The sequence below is a fragment of the Periplaneta americana genome, chromosome 15 (genome assembly GCF_040183065.1).
Source record: "Periplaneta americana isolate PAMFEO1 chromosome 15, P.americana_PAMFEO1_priV1, whole genome shotgun sequence".
In the NCBI taxonomy this organism is placed as follows: domain Eukaryota; kingdom Metazoa; phylum Arthropoda; class Insecta; order Blattodea; family Blattidae; genus Periplaneta; species Periplaneta americana.
Window position 1 is genome coordinate 150407103 of NC_091131.1, and position 16552 is coordinate 150423654.

The following is a 16552-nucleotide window of genomic DNA, read 5'->3' on the forward strand; positions in this document are numbered from 1 at the left end:
AAGAATGGGGAGTACCCGGTCACCGAGTGGGGTGTAATTCTGTACGCCTTCTGTACTATAGCTATCCACTTATTCCAATCTCTTTGGTCTTAACGCACAAAGTGAAACATCATTGCCGTGAACGTTTGATGACTGCGTTCAACTAGTCCATTCGCCATAGGATGATACGGATTTGTCTGTATTTTCTTTATGTGTAGCAATTTGCAAACTTCCTTGAACAATGTAGATACAAAATTTCTGCCTTGATCAGTTAATACTTGTTTAGGGGTTCCATGACTAGCAACTATTTTTGTGACAAATTCCCTAGCTACAGTTTCCGCAGATTGGTCAGGTATCGGAATAGCTTCACTCCACTTCGTGAAGGCAACCATGAAAATCAATAGATAGACGTTTCCGGAAGTGGTCTTTGGAAATGGACCAAGGATGTTCATGCTAACTAATTCAAAGGTTTCACCACTTCACCGAACTCCTGAAGAGGGCTACAGGATGTTTTCCTGTTTTTCTTTTCCAACATGACATGCAATTTGCAACATAATTTTCCACGTCTGATCTCATATCTAGCCAATAGAAACTTCGACTTAATAAGTCATAGGTCCACCTTTGACCTTGGTGTGCACCGATTGGTGAATCATGATATATTTTTAGTATAGTCAATCTCAATGGTATAGGTACTACCAAACAAGGTTCACGGTCATTTTGGATTCGAAACAAAATCCCATTGTCATCTAATTTAAACTGATTTGCGTCATTCAACCATTGTGCATATTGCGGTTCGGCAATTGTAGATTTCGAACGGATTGAGATTCCATCTTGTCGATCGTAACAAAGGGCACTTTATGAATTCTAGATAGAGCATCTGCGTTCTGATGTTTTTTTCCTGGTTTGTACTGAATCTGAAAATTAAATTCAGAGAATCTGAGCGTCCATCGGAGCAGTCTCGAACTCGTCCATTCTGATGCCCAGAAACTTGCTGAGATGGTAACATTTACTTCAACTCTGGCAGAAAATGTTAGTGCTAAAGTGCGTCGGCTAGATATTGCCAGGGTGAGTGATGATTTTAAACAGAATACATTTTCTTTTTGCGAATTCAGAGAGATTAAAGTTATAAGTGATTTAAAATTTGAATTTCTTAGATGTATAAAGGATGGATAAGGGATGACTATGGTATGAAAGGTGGATAAGAGCTGATTATCGAACAGTTTAAATATGGATGAGGGAGAAGAAATGAAGACAATACTGAAGGAGCTGGAGAGGTCCCATCTGTAGGAGAGTGCTGAAAGATCTATGGACAAAGAGAGAATAGTGTATATTGGAAGTCAATGAATGTGGAGTGTTTTAAAACCCTTTTATTACATATCTGTGCATGCGTGCATGTGTGATGTAGCCAATTTCTCTTTAATTTCCTGTCCAGTTTCAACATTATTGTTTCTTCACCTACTCTTTCTAGCACTGCTTCATTTCTTATTTTGTCTGCTGTCTCATACAAAGTCACATTCCACACAAAACTCTTCACTGGTCTCATAGTTCTTCTTTCAAAGTTTCGTAGAAAATGCTCCTTTTTCTATTAGAAACTTCCTTTGTCATTGCTATTCTCCTTTTGACTTCCTGGCAACAGCTCATGTTCCTATACCAAGTATCTGAAGCTGTCTACGTGTTACTGACTCATTTCGAATTCGCACATTTATCACCTTTATTTTTCTACCAGTAAACATGGTCTTCGTTAACTTCATCCCATACTGCTCTCAGCTCTCATTTAGCTCCATTAGCATATTCCTTATTATCATCTTCTTTTTCTACTAACAACGCCATGTCGTCAGCAAATCTTATGCACTTTATTCTTCCTCCTACTATCACCCCTTCTGAAAATAATTCTTCTCTAAATCCTCCGAGTAGATGTTAAACAGGAAGGTGATGAAGAGCTTTCTTGTCCTTACTGCACTTCCCTATGACATTTCTTGACCTAGTCTAACTTTGACTCGCTGTTTCATATAAGGATCACTTAATAGCCTCCTCTCTTTCCTAATCACACCACTTTTCATCACGATTTGCATAAATTTATTCTAGTGCACTTTATTAAAAGCCTTTTCTACCACCACAGATATTACATACGTTTCTTTACTTTTTTTTCCAGATATATCTTGCTGATTGCAGTCCAGTTACATCTCTCGTACCTTTTCCTTTCCTGAAGCCAAATTTTTCCTCTTTCAACTTTCCTTCCTCTTAGAATATAAACATCCATTTAGTATTCGCAGGAGAATCTTTGCCAAGTGCGATATCAAGTTGATAGTCCTGAACTCATTACATTTTTGGGCATTATTTTTCTTTGGTACTGGCAGCATCACTGTCTCCGTGAAATCTTGAGGCCATTTGCCTTTCTCATACATTTCGTTACACAGTGATAGAAATTCTGAAAGTTGTCTATGATAAAAATTCTGAAAGTTGTCATCTCTCTTTTTTATGAATGGGGATAATAATATATGATAATTTCCTTTCATAAGGTTTATTGTTTTAAATTTTTAACAGATTTATATCCCTCAAGTCTGGGCCTTCAGTATCTTGGTCGTTGTTTTGTGCTTGATATTTAATAAACTTGTTTGGGGGTAAACAATTTAACATTTCGCTAAAGTGCTCCCTCCATCTTGAAATTTCATTTATGCAGGTCAGCATATTTCCTTTCTTATCTTCAGTAGTTGGATATTATGGCTAATGATCTTTTTTCATTTTGAAATAATAGTGATAACGGGCTATTTTTGTAATAATCACAGATCGAAGTTTTCTATATATTGGCAGTAATATTTAATGTACATTTTGTTCATTATTTCTTGAATTACTTTGAGTGGTTAAAATCAAATGTAACCATCAAGGTTAGGTTGGAATATGGAATGGTTGGAAGAGAAAGAAAATTTAAAAAGGGAAGGAAAAAATTTTGTGTAGTTTTTAATGCGACTTCTATCTCACTATACTGTTATATTACTGTAAAATCTTATGATTATTTTTCATTGTGTAGTTTTTAATGGTTTTCACAATATCCTGTTGCATTACTGTATGCTATAAAGCATTATTGTTTTAATTACATGTGTTCTATAGAGCAGGGTGTCAGAGTTCAGATCTTCAGCTGTGTAGTGGCGGAGTGCAGACTGCTCTTCGAAATGAAGATTATGAGGAAGCAGCAGCCCATGTACATCGCTTTCTTTCAGTGGATCAACATCTTCTGAAACAGACTGTAGCTGAAGGTATGAATTTTTAACGTCGTAATGAACAGAAATTTAATGTAAAATGAAACAGTTGCTGATTCAAGAGATAGTTATTGTAACTGCTGGTAATCAAAAGTGCCAAAACCTACTGCACATATGAAGATATAACTGCTAGTGTTAGTGTATACAGTAGCTTAGATTTTTTATGTACTCTGTAGTCTATTGTTGCCACGTTATCAGAGAAGCTCTTCATATGCCATATGTTGAAAGATTACCTTGATGGTGAAATGATAGCTAAGGATGATGAATAGAAGTGAATTTTAATATAGACGACGACAAGCAACGGGTAAATTTTGCCTGGAGATCTCTCATTCAGGGACAGGCTTCTTTCACTTGTTAAACTCTGACATATGACCTGATTTTACTTTTCTTTCAAAGAAAGTTTTGATAAGAGTTTTCATCATTCTTAAAAATACCATTGTGTTCAGGTAGGTCCAAAAATAACAGGCCATCTACTGCTAACAAAAGTAACTAAAAATAACTATTTAAGCAATTGGTAACGAAAGTAACGAATTTAAAAGACTTGAATAGTCGTGAATAACGAAATTACGCATATTATTATTCTGCTTCACTTATTTAATGTTGTCACAACTGCCTCTGTTACAGTGGTCGATAGTTTGTGATTACATACGTAAGTCTGATATAGTCTGGAAGGCTGGGAGAAAAGTTGGCTGCTCGTCCATTGAACTGAAGATCAGATGACTTGTGGAACAAGTCTGATGTTACCGAATGAGTTGGCTCAGGTAGTAGCATTTGAGACTCGCATTCAGGAGATCCCAGGTTCAAACCCCATGGCCGACCAATCTGACTGGTGTTTTTCATGGTTTCACTTAGTCACAAAGGCCGGATTGAAAATTTGCATACCATGATTCATCATCACCTCAATCACCAATATCATAAACATTAATCGAAAATTTGAGTCAGTTACCTACACACAAACTATCTACAACACAACAATAGAAACAGGAATAGTAAAAGCGGCTTACTTATATACCCACAGGTACTAAAACACGCGAGATGACCGTGAATGTTAAAGCGTGTATAAATAAACTTAACAAAAAAAAAAAGTCTGATGACAAATCATTAGTTAAATAAAATGTGTTTAATGTTTTTTCATTGTGCTTATGAATAATTCATAAGTTGTAGTATGCAGTGGCGTAGCCTGCTTTTCAGACTGGGGTATGTAACCCAGTTAATATAGTTTGAAAATGGAATTTCCCATATCTGTATCCAGCATAGCATATATACCGAATACAATTGAAGGGCTCGGTGCAATAAGGTGTTAACCCACACGTAGTTACTTCACAGTGCCTGGGGGTATTTCTACTGCCAACGTTACTCGTCGCCGTATGATCTTTGCTTTCTCCCTCATAAGAGCGAAAAGCGAGCCAACCTGCTTTGTTAGAGAGAGAAAACAGAGACTGTCGTTTGCGCGGGTAGGTTTGAACCATTTAAAGTAGGACGCACGGGCATCGAAAATTGAGGTACACAACACCATTGACAAGAAAATGTCGCCAGTTATTGTTAAGTACTGCAAAACTCCAAACGTTTATATTAAAAATGAAATATTAGAATTCACCAATATAATTTACACAGAGAGACTTCAGATATTCTGGTTTAGCACATTATGGAAATTGTTGAAATGAGTAACATTTCAGACAAAATATTAGGAATATCAGGAGACAATAGAAACAGCAATTTTGGTGATTTAAAAAGAAAAACAATTTATTTTAGAAATGAAAAAGAACTGGATGGGCAAATATAAATGGAGTAGTAGTATAATACACAATGCTGTACAGAACTGGTGTACATACTCGTATTTTGGCAGTTGGCATTCAGACTGTTATAGGAAAAATTTTCCAATTCTTTCGTTCGTTTACTGTCAAAGTGGAAAATTTAAAATCAGTCTGTGAAATTTTTACAAGAGTATATAAAGTTATGTTAGGCCAGGGTTTAAGTGACAGTCGCATTTTGCTACTTCTAAAAACGCAACAAGCTTTGAATGTCTATGTGCAAAAAATGCAACAATCACATTGGACTCCAGAAACGAGGATGGTAATGGAGAAAATGAAATCAGAAATGTGTTTGAACTTATCTGAATTTAAATGAAATGCTAATGGCATGGGTAATATTCAAAAAAGGATTGAGCAATAGAAGTTCAGGAATTGATTTCAAAGAGTTGGTGCAATTAATGTAAGTCAAGTGAACAATTTTTTCTAATTGATTTATATAATTCCATGGCATACCGAAAATTGTGAGCAAGGATTTAGTTGCATGAATCTTGTCAAAACTGGAATTAGAAACAGTCTTTCAGTAAAAAGAGTTAGCACTCTGCTAACAATAAATCTTGAAGGGCCTACCAGTAAAGAATTTCAATGTTTAGAGTGCCCATAAAATAACGTATTTTAATGTGATATAAATTCAGCAGTAATTGATTCTAAACATACGAATGTCTAATGATTTACTTGCATAAGTGTATCTAGACTGTGATAAGATGGATTGAAAGTAATAAAACTCCAATAAACAAATTAACGTAACTTTTTGTTTCTGCATACTTAATTAATTTTATCTTTCTGCACAATTATTCATAATATTGCACAAGCATTTCGCAATTTGCACAAATATAATTTTTCATTTGTGGATTTTTGCAAAAATTATTTATTTTCTAGCTTAAACCCTGTGTTAGGCCACAGCAAAACCAGAAGACTTTCTTTGAAGACTGCTTTAAATCGTTTCAATGACATGTATAAACGCTTCAGGTCTTGCTTCTTAAGCTTGGATACATGACATTGTCCATGCATGCTTTGTGATTTCCTTCAACAAAAGAGAGAAATTTTCCTATCTCATTTTCTTAAAAAGTAAAAAAAGAATAATTTCTAAAGCTGTATACTGATGATTGAGCGTAAGGATGCCTCAGCTATTGAAACGAAAAAAATAAACAGACAATCTTTTCAAGCTTAGGACAAGACAAGAGGAGGTCTTTATAAATAGTAAAGTACTTGTCAAAGTAGTCTACAAGAAGGTCTGATATCAGAAAGCCCTTTCAGAAAAATTGTACATTTTTACTCAATAACAGTAGACTACATTGATGAATGGGTGCAACAGACAACAAGCACGTGATTCACTGCTTGGTGCCATCCTATCAATTCAGCCACAGCATTCAGGTCTGATGGAGTCCATGTGAGCAGGAGTCCCCCTCCACCTCCCTGTGATGTTCCTCTGCAGCCTCTTCAGATCAATAGCATCTGTTTACAATTCACGTGCATGAATCTGCTGCATCCTTAACCAGAAGGACACATTCATTCCGCGATTAGCCACAGCGCTATCTATCCAAGGGAGCTATACTCCCTCTGTCTACTGCAGTCTGCTGATTGAAACCCATGTGGCATCTCTGGGATATGTGCAGTTCCTGCAGACAGATGCCATCTGCAAGCGAATCCTGGAACCATGTCCTCCTGGTCAACCTGTAGCTATTAAATGTGATTAATGAAATTTTGCTAATGAAGGCGAAATGAGTCCGAGGTCCAACACCGAAAATTACTCAGCAATTCTGCTTCAAGTGGTTGAAGGAAAACATGGAAAAACTCCAACCAGGTAACTTGTCCCAACCAAATTTGAACCCAGGCCTGCTCGTTTCATGGTCAGGCAGGCTAATCGTTACTGCATAGCGGTGGACATAATTACTGATTACTCTACACTGAACAAAATATAATCATGTCATTTAAACATTATTACCGCAAGAATCTTGTGAGAAAACCAATGTGTGCAACTAACAAGTCGATTCATGATTAAGGTAAATGTTCTGGATGTTCTGCATTTCATTGCAGAGGCTTGGAAAGCAATCACAGATTCAATAATGTCTAACTGTTCTGATAAGTAGAGTGGTTATCTGTGGATGGAAGTGGATCTCTCGGGATTGAAAGTGTAACAGAATTAACACGACAGAAGACAAATGTTATCAATTAGAAGCAGTGTGTCATATGAAAAATATGTAACATGTGAAGTTCAAATCATGGAACAATTAATGTTAGAAAGAAATCTAGCATTTGATGCATCTGAAAAAGAAGAAAAGGACGAGGGAAATAAAGCAAACAATGAGTCCCCAACAACTTTTCTGTTAGCTCTGGAAGACATCAGCAATACTACTAAATACCTAATGAGATTTGACTGTGACGATAATGTAATGCCTGCCCCCAGCAGTGTTGAAAATGTAGTATATTGGGTTTATAAGAAAAGAAAGAACAACAACTTGCCTTAATGGATAGGTGGAAGAAGTAAATCAGATTGTAGGTAATATTATTGACAGTAATGATTTTATAATTAGTCTTTGTAACTTTAAGTAAATATACTTTTTCCCCCCTTTTACCTACCTACAGCTATTAGTAAACCAGTATTCTGTTATGTTAAAATGTTTACATTTCTCTGTTGTGTTAATATAATAGTTGAATATGTGTAGAACAACACTTGCTGCTGTAACTACGTTCTTCCATGTTTGCACCACAACCTAACTGATAGAATGCTGGTAGGTTCCAGGTTACATACTCTGATGCAGGTTTAAAAAGTTTATGCGGTAAACACATTGCATAACTTTGTCCTCTTTTAACCTTGGTATGCAATGTAGTTACAGAATGGGATTTGGCTCACATGTTCACACACAACATTTACAGAAATGTCAGAAAAAAAAGGTTAAAAGTGTGTATTTTACAATAGTAATAATTCATATTCCGAAGCTTATTGTATGGTTTCGTAACAAGCTGTTTTTTATGGTAATGGGTTGTAGCCCTTCGCCCCACTCCTAGCTGGAGGACCACTCCTTATCGGCTGTCCACGACTGCTTATTCAATATATTCGCAGCTACCCTCCACATCTGGAGGCCACATAATAACTCGAGTGGGCTGACAAGACACCAGAAACTCTCACAAACTCTGTGCGACTTGAAATTGTGGTTTTCTCTTAATGTACCTACAGTAATGTACTAGATTTGCAGAGGTTAAAGGTGTTTGAGAATAAGGTGCTTAGGAAAACATTTGGGCTAAGACGGATGAAGTTACAGGAGAATGGAGAAACTTATACAACGCACCTGACATAATTAGGAATGTTAAATCCAGACGTTTCACATGGACAGGGCATGTAGCATGTATGGGCGAATTCAGAAATTCATATAGAGTGTTAATTGGAAGGCCGGAGGGAAAAAGACCTTTGGGGAGGCTGAGACATAGATGAGAGGATAATATTAAAATGGATTTGAGGGAGGTGGGATATGATGGTAGAGACTGAATTAATCTTGCTCAGGATAGGGACTGATGGCGGGCTTATGTGAGGGTGGCAATGAACCTCCGGGTTCCTTAAAAGCCATAAGTAAGTAAGTAATAATTCATATTAGCCATTAACAATGAAATCACCATTGAGTTCTCTAAGTGAAATAACATACCACTTCCTAATGAATACTGAAGTCCTTCAAATTAAATTCAACAAGTGGAACCAGTGTCATCAGTTTAAATTTATGATATGTTATGTGATGTATTCTAATGCCACTTTGTTTCTATTTCGCTCGTATTTCATTTTCATATATTTCTGTTCGTTTTCTTTCTTTTACATAGATGGCAGTCCTAGTGGCTTATCATCTTTGCTTTTGATTATATCAATTGGCACCTCAAATGAGGGTAGTAATTCGCGGGTGCTTGTGTAAAGGGGATTAAGTATGAATTGGCTAAAATGGGATAAGTAAAGATTTGAACCCTCCATGATTACTTCTGTTAAATCATGCTTCCATCCAAGATGCAGTTACAGTGCTCTGTATTTTGTGACAAAGGGGTTTTGTTCAGTACCAAAGGAGAGAAGTTTACATATCTTATAATTTGACTTAACCCCCTTTACACGAGTACCCGCGAATTTTGCATGTTGGATAGCCAGTGTCTTGTGTGATTTTTCTACTATGGGTGCTTTTTCAAATTTGTCAGTTAAAATCCCTACTCCTGTTTTTCGGACATCATCCATTGGAAGTGACTGTCGGGCAGCATTCGACTGGAGTGGTGGTGCATCATGGGAGAGTGATCTGAGATGTGCAGCCAAGAATTTGGTGTCTGACAACAGTGGTGGTTGTTTGTCCACCGAGTCGACGAGATGTGTAGCTGTACAGCACTATAGTTTCGCCTGTGTTACACGGGTTTTCAGTCTGCTGGAGCTGCCTTGGTGACTCTTCCTTGGACTCGTGGATATTATTCAGTGGCTGGTGTGGTCCGCAAGTAATGCTTGACAGTGCAAGTTATAAGTCTGACTGTGTTTGATTATATGCTGACTTAATTCATATTGGTTGTTTGAAATTTCTTCATCGCTGTCCAGTGAGCGCACTGTCGTTTGTTGACATCTGTATGTAGGCACTGCAGGGACTGTGCGGAGCAAGAGGGAGGGCATGTACATTCCACTTCAAAGCGTTATTAGCACGAATGTTGTATCAGCACATATAATCACATGCTCTCCTGCACTTGGTACCAATATAACAATAAAATTAATATATTGATACCAGAGCCACTTGTAATGTCAATTATTACTTTCACTAGAGCCCGGATATTTAGGAATTTATAACAGTTAAAATAGGCAGGCAAAAAAGGCAATAAAACGTAAAAAGATGCACAATAATCTTTGAAAAAGGCATTATGAATTTTAAAAAGGCATAATATATTTTAGCAATAAATTTAAATTATATCAACATAACTCGCATATTTACTTCGTAGGTGACACATGTTGACTTATAAAAGACTTTTTTCCATGATTAACTGTCTTTTTACAAACCTTACACAACAAAACTGTTCCATTAGTTGAAAACACATGAGCACCAAATTCACTAACGTAAGCAAGAAGTTTGCTTTTCAATGGTTTACTGATTTTAGGCATTCTTGCTAACAGATCTTATACCTTCTGTCACCTGACAATAACTGACTGTTCCTCACTCAAATTTCCTTTTCCTACAATAATAAACACGTGTAGCACAAAATTGTAACAGTAAGATTTGAAAATATGAAAGCAAACAATTGGAAATGCTACGTGACAGCTTCTATGAGAACGAGCTTAATATTTAAAATTATAAAGCTGATTGTGGGTATCGTGAAGACATGACTATATTATATTTGTAAATGTGGATTGTCGATCATTATTCACATTAGACCAACATTATTAAAGCACGATTATTAGCAGATTAAGCACCAAAATAAATTACTTTTATTTACTATTGTTAGTAAAGTTAGTCATTGTTTCAAATGCTTAAATTTCATACCCATTACAATTAATTAGAAAATTGCAAATAAACAAGAAATATTGCTTTAAAATGACAAAAAAAAAGGCATCTGTTAGCAAGAATCACTTTAAAAAGGCAAAATAAAAATTGACTATCACTTTGATTTACTCCAAATCACATTTATATCTATGGAAATAATGATTTACTTCCACCCAGTAAAAAAGGCATTTTGCCAAACATCAGGGCTCTATACTTGCTTTTTTGAGAGATGGGATATGACAGTTAAGCGGCCGAGCTTGGAACTACAGTGCTATGTTGCCAATATGGACTACCATGCTGCCAGCTGTTGGAAGCTAGCAATTGATGTTAAGATAACTGACGTTAAAACATTCATTGACAATTGACGCGAAGGTAAGAAAACAATACAAAAAGCGACAGAGAATCAAACACGAAATGTACCAATGCTAGCATTGTGTGCACAATAAATGTCGCCAAGAGAGCTATTAAGCACTCGCCATGTGAGAATGGTAAGTTTGGCAACTCAACCGTTGTTACCATAGCAACAGGCCTACCACGCTACGTGACATTCAGTTGTTTTTCCAATCGCAACGCTCCTGTCATGTCCCATCTTTCAAAAAAACAAGTATAGTTATAATATTTCAGTTTATTTATATCATTAATGTAATGTGTTCCGATAGCTAATAAATTAGTTCGTATCCAGGGGCGGCCCGTCCTTATGTGCTACAGTACAATGATAATTTTTGCTTAAATAATGTATTTGCAATGCCATAGTGTGTAATCTGCCATTTGACAATTTCCCATGGTTATGTTCATGACGCGTTATAGAGTGTTTAGTCTTCGCTCTTCGTTCTTTGGTGCCTCAGGCGGTACGTTGTGCTACTCAGAAGTTACATGAGAATGTAGATAATTATTGCGCATGTGCGAAGCTGAATTCACTGCTCTGATTGGCTATTTTTACGCGGGTAAGTGCTGTAGTCAGCTTCAGCACAACACAGCTTGGAGATTGCAAAAGTAAAGCATAACGAAAGAATGCTTGTTTGTGGAAGAACTCGGAACTATGTACAATGTATTTGGTAATCAAGTGTCCGACTGCTGCTGCCATCTACCAGTTTTTTGAGTTTCCTCCTGAATCAGTCAGCAAGCGACGGAAAATGGAATCCGAAAATTGAAGCCAAGGAAGTATGTGACCATATAATTCAGGAAACTACTCATCGTTTCCAGTCTTTAAGCTACCTAGACTCAACAAAATTGTTAAGCAGCAAATTTTTTGCATAATTTTCCTGAACGCGAACTTGAAGTTGCTGTCAACAGCTATACTGTACTGAACAAAAGATTATTAAAGACACAACTTGGGGTTCTATATGGAAGACTCGACTTCCGAAATATAGATGGAGCTGTTCAATTGTTACAATACATAGCCTCCAACAATTCACAGGATCCATTCTGTGAAGTAACGAAGTTGTTAAATATTTTTGGTACAACACCAATGACCACTGCTGAGCCAGAAAGATGATTTTTAAGGAACACTATGTCCCAGGATCGCTCACTGTTCTTACAATACTGTCAATAGAAAAGCGTATAATGTCCAAGATGGAGGGTTTAACGTTTAACACTAGGGTAATTCGTCACTAGGCGAGTCTCAAATTAAGATAAATACATGTAAGTGTATACAGTAGGCCGATATAGAGATTGTAGCACACTCATTATTTTGACCACCAGCTGCTACTGTTCGTATCTATTGCTATATAGTCCTGCATTCAAACTTAAATAAATCATGTGTTTACAATATTCAAAATTTGAACTGTCGAGTGATTAAGCCGATTAAGGTGAATGTTGTTGATACAATGTTGATAACAAGAAATTGCATCACAGCCTCTGTCTCCACTTATTATTGTTTCAGAGAAGGAATTTGTATTTTAGTATGAGTCACGAATTGCAGTATTTAGTAGCAGTCGGTGTAATGTTAACAGGCAGATTATTTCTCGTTTTCGAGAATAGCAGTGCCACTAATACAATTCTAGTAAATAGTGTTATCTGTGCACTACTCTCGCCACTTATATCGATCAGTACTGAGAGGGTGCATATTCACTGTTCTTGAGCAATAGCTGAACTTAATACTGTCACAATGATACATTGCATTGATGTGAAAATTAGACTGCAATGCCTGAGATAAGAGATTGCGTCAAATGATTCATTTCGAGCAGTTGTCTTTGCTGCCACAGGTAATCATTCGTGAGACAAGTTTAGTAATATAAGGGGCATTTCAGGATATTATTTATCTCACTATTATGTATCTTTATTTCTAGGCCACGTTAGTTATTGTGCAGTCACCCTTGTTCTTTTATTGGTTTTACCTCATCGCCAGGAGCAACTGTTTTATGTTTAGCTTTACTAGTAAGTTGTTGTTATCCTCTTGGTCGGTGGAGGATGATATACCTTGCCTAATTGTTACACAAATTAAGGACTGCTTTCTATATTGTTAAGATTGACTTTTATGTTATTAAAGTAGCCATTATTAGTACGACTTCGTTAGCGTTTTATTTGCTATTGTTAAATCCCGAGACAGTTCAGAGCTTACTTATTATGTCATCATGTTCTGTATCCTGTCATGTCCTCGGCAGGGAGAAGGACACTATGCCACAGTTACAAAGACATATGTGTGCTTTAGAAGCATAAAAAGTCAAGTAATATGTTAAACTCTTCCGAAACGTTATTTTTACATGGAAGCTAAGATGTCTATTCTTCTCTCATATCTTTTACCCTTCTATAAAGAAATTCATGTAAAGTCTGTGACCATGGAGCTCAGTGAAAAGTATTTTAAATGCTACCATACCATAAAATATATTTTATAACAATACAGGTAATGAGCATCATATTTAAAAAACAGTAGTGGAGCACCACAAGTGATTACAAATATTCACTTCAATTCTTAATTTTTTTCAATGTTAATGCTTGAACTAATACAAAACATATATTACAAATATTCTAACAAGTCTGTACTTTTATCCATTTTCAATTTATCACGGAACACCTCAGTTCCTGCAGCTTGGAAAAAAGCAATCATTGTACCAATTCACAAAAAAGGTAAACCTGCTCATGATGTTAATAGTTTGTTATAGTTTGACAATAAAGTCATTTGACCTCTTGCACTCCAATATTTTTCAAAGATATTATCATGACTAGCCACTGAAGCACAGATTCTGAGGTGTTCCGAATCCATTTCTTGGTTTGAGTTGCACAATGGGCAATATGTTTAATTTAACTTAAGCTTATAAAAATATGACATGTTACAGAAATCCAATCCCTATTCAAAAATACTAAGCACCAAGTTACACCTATAGCTTGGAATTATTATGGCTGAAAGGTACAACATTTCAGAATCTTCTTTTCAGGAGATGAGATGAATCTGATGTTTCATTCCCAAACAACTAGAGCACAGACTTTCCAATACAGGCAAGTCTGAGTAAAATTTATAAGGACCATGATGATGTCGGATTAAGTTTTACCAGAATATTCTCTTTTTCTATGCTGTCATTTCACAATTGTTTCATAATTGACACAATAATCCTTATGGCTATTGCACAAATCAATGGAAATCTATTACATTGTACCTATCATTTTCCAGAAGACCACTGCCATGGGATTTCTGTGGTAAATGGTCTATAGAACAAATAACTGAGAAATCCCTGGTAGCTAACACTACTTGAGTTGTCAGTTAGGGTACATTGAGAAACACAAAGTGAACCTACTTTACACTACATAGATTAAAGCCTCTTTTACACAGTAACAGTTCTCTCATGAGAGTTGCTATAGTTCACTCCCATGATGGGAAGTGTTTACATGAGATTCAGAATGAGACCATACTGTCATAAAAAACGTTAGAAGTGGGAATGGTTGAAGCCATGGCCAGAATTATTAAACTAAGGAGAAAAAAAATTAACATTTTAACGCATTGTATTCTTCACCTGACATAATTAGGAACATTAAATCCAGACGTTTGAGATGGGCAGGGGATGTAGCACATATGGGCAAATCCAGAAATGCATATAGAGTGTTAGTTGGGAGGCCGGAGGGAAAAAGACCTTTGGGAAGCCCGAGACGTAGATGGGAAGATATTAAAATGGATTTGAGGGAGGAGGGATATGATGATAAAGACTGGATTAATCTTGCTCAGGATAAGGACCAATGGCGGGCTTATGTGAGGGCGGCAATGAACCTTCGGGTTCCTTAAAAGCCAGTAAGTAAGTATGATTCATTCTGCTTAATTTGGTGTTCGGTTTATTAAAATATTCTAATATTTACTATTTTAAACATATTTTTTAAAAATATTAGTGTATTTGTGTTTTAGAGAAAAAATTTACCACTTTTCACAAAAAAAATTATTATCTCAGGAAGTAATTGTCTTAGAAGGCTGTGGTTTGGCTTGTTTTATAGTAAAATTAATGCTTCATAAAGCCTGTGTTTCAAAATTTTGCCCATTCTGATGAAGAACTCATAATACTAATGAATAATTTAATAATGTTGTTTGGCACTGAGTTCCAAAAATGTGTCTGTTGGTATGTCAACGTTGGAACTTAGTATACTAGATGCTGTACTCACATTTAATGATGGATACATTGCAAGAATACAGGCGTTGAAGGATCTAGGTATTCAAATAGGATATAACCTCGAAAAACATGGAGAACTTGGACACATTGCGAATGAGATAATGGTAACAAACACAACCAAAGAGGCAAGATCCAAGAGAAGGAGGGCAGTATTAGGTGAGCAGGATAGAGAAGAACACAAGGACCACCAACCAGAAGGGTTGTAAAACATTTTTTTCTGTAATAGGTAAACTTTTATAGAAATTTTTACTTTAAGCATGATTTACTTAAAACTACATTTTTCAACATAAATGACCCGTTTTTTCAGAATCTATTAGATCTGTCTGCATGAAATTTTTACAGGTAACAGTGTGATGATATGGAATTCCTTTGATTGAGTTTGCTGTAATAGTTTATTAAGAATAAATAAAATGTCTAATTGAGGACTGTTTTTGCAAAACTTGCTAACTGCGAAATTGAGATTTTGATGGCAGGCCTCTACATGATGTTAAAGGCTTCTTAGTAAAATTTGATTATTTCTTTTCATTGTAATGTGTCAAAGTGTGATCGTTTTTCCAAAACTTGCTTTCTTCTGTAAAATTTAGTTTTTTCAGTTAGCAAGTTTTGCAGAAACGGTCCTTAATTCTTGTTTTTAATTTTAGAAGTTGGTAAAAAATTTTGTTTTTCTATTAGATATTTTATCATCAAAACGAATCAGTGTACTCAGAAGGAATGCATAAACATCCTGTAAAATTGACACATTTCTATACCTAGTATGTTCTGAGATAACTGGTTATTAATATTGCTGTTTTAACATTAGTGAATCTGATGTTTCATTCCCAAACAATTAGAGCAACAACTAGGTTGCAAGGGACAGTGAAGTGCATTCCATAAATCTCTCCTATCCAAAACCCAACCTCAACCTGCTCGTGGTGCAACCTGCTTTTACAGATGAGGCTCTGGGGACTGAGTATTGGCGGTATAACCACAACATCAGAAATAGAGGAAATGCTATTTCATCTCTTACGCTGGCCTGCCACGGCGTAGAAATGTTCCACAAGTGGTGCTTGTGAGAAAGGTCGGTGGACTCTAAAACTCCTCCAGGCCAGGTCCGATGGACCCATTAACCAACAACAGGTGTGGCCCTCCAGTCATACTGGGGGTTTACGTGAGTGGGTGATGTAACCACCATTACAAACAAAAAATTGGTGCCCACTTAAGGGGATAGGCTGGTCAATTTTTGATGAATTTTCATGAAAAATACAATTATTTTTTTGTATTTTATCTGGATACCCTAATTCTTTCTGTAAATTTTGATGTAACACTCAATTGTGTGCAATGACTTTTTACCCGCCAAATCAGCTGCTATATAAATGTCTGCACTGTGAACCGTGTTGCCAAAAGATTAGGTACTGGATTGAAGAAAGTAGTAAGATGGGTATAACACTTGGTGGGGT

At 36.2% G+C, this 16552-nt stretch overlaps 1 long non-coding RNA gene across 2 annotated transcripts; it reads left to right on the forward strand.

Moving 5' to 3' along the window:
* Positions 1-1005: 1005 nt before the first annotated feature.
* Positions 1006-11240, forward strand: LOC138715447 (uncharacterized). Of its 2 annotated transcripts, XR_011336349.1 has the most exons (3): positions 1006-1044; positions 3088-3233; positions 9215-11240. It is a non-coding gene; the product is annotated as an uncharacterized lncRNA (long non-coding RNA). The 2 variants fall into 2 exon arrangements; XR_011336348.1 differs by lacking the exon at positions 1006-1044 and having other exon boundaries at positions 2165-3233.
* Positions 11241-16552: the final 5312 nt, after the last annotated feature.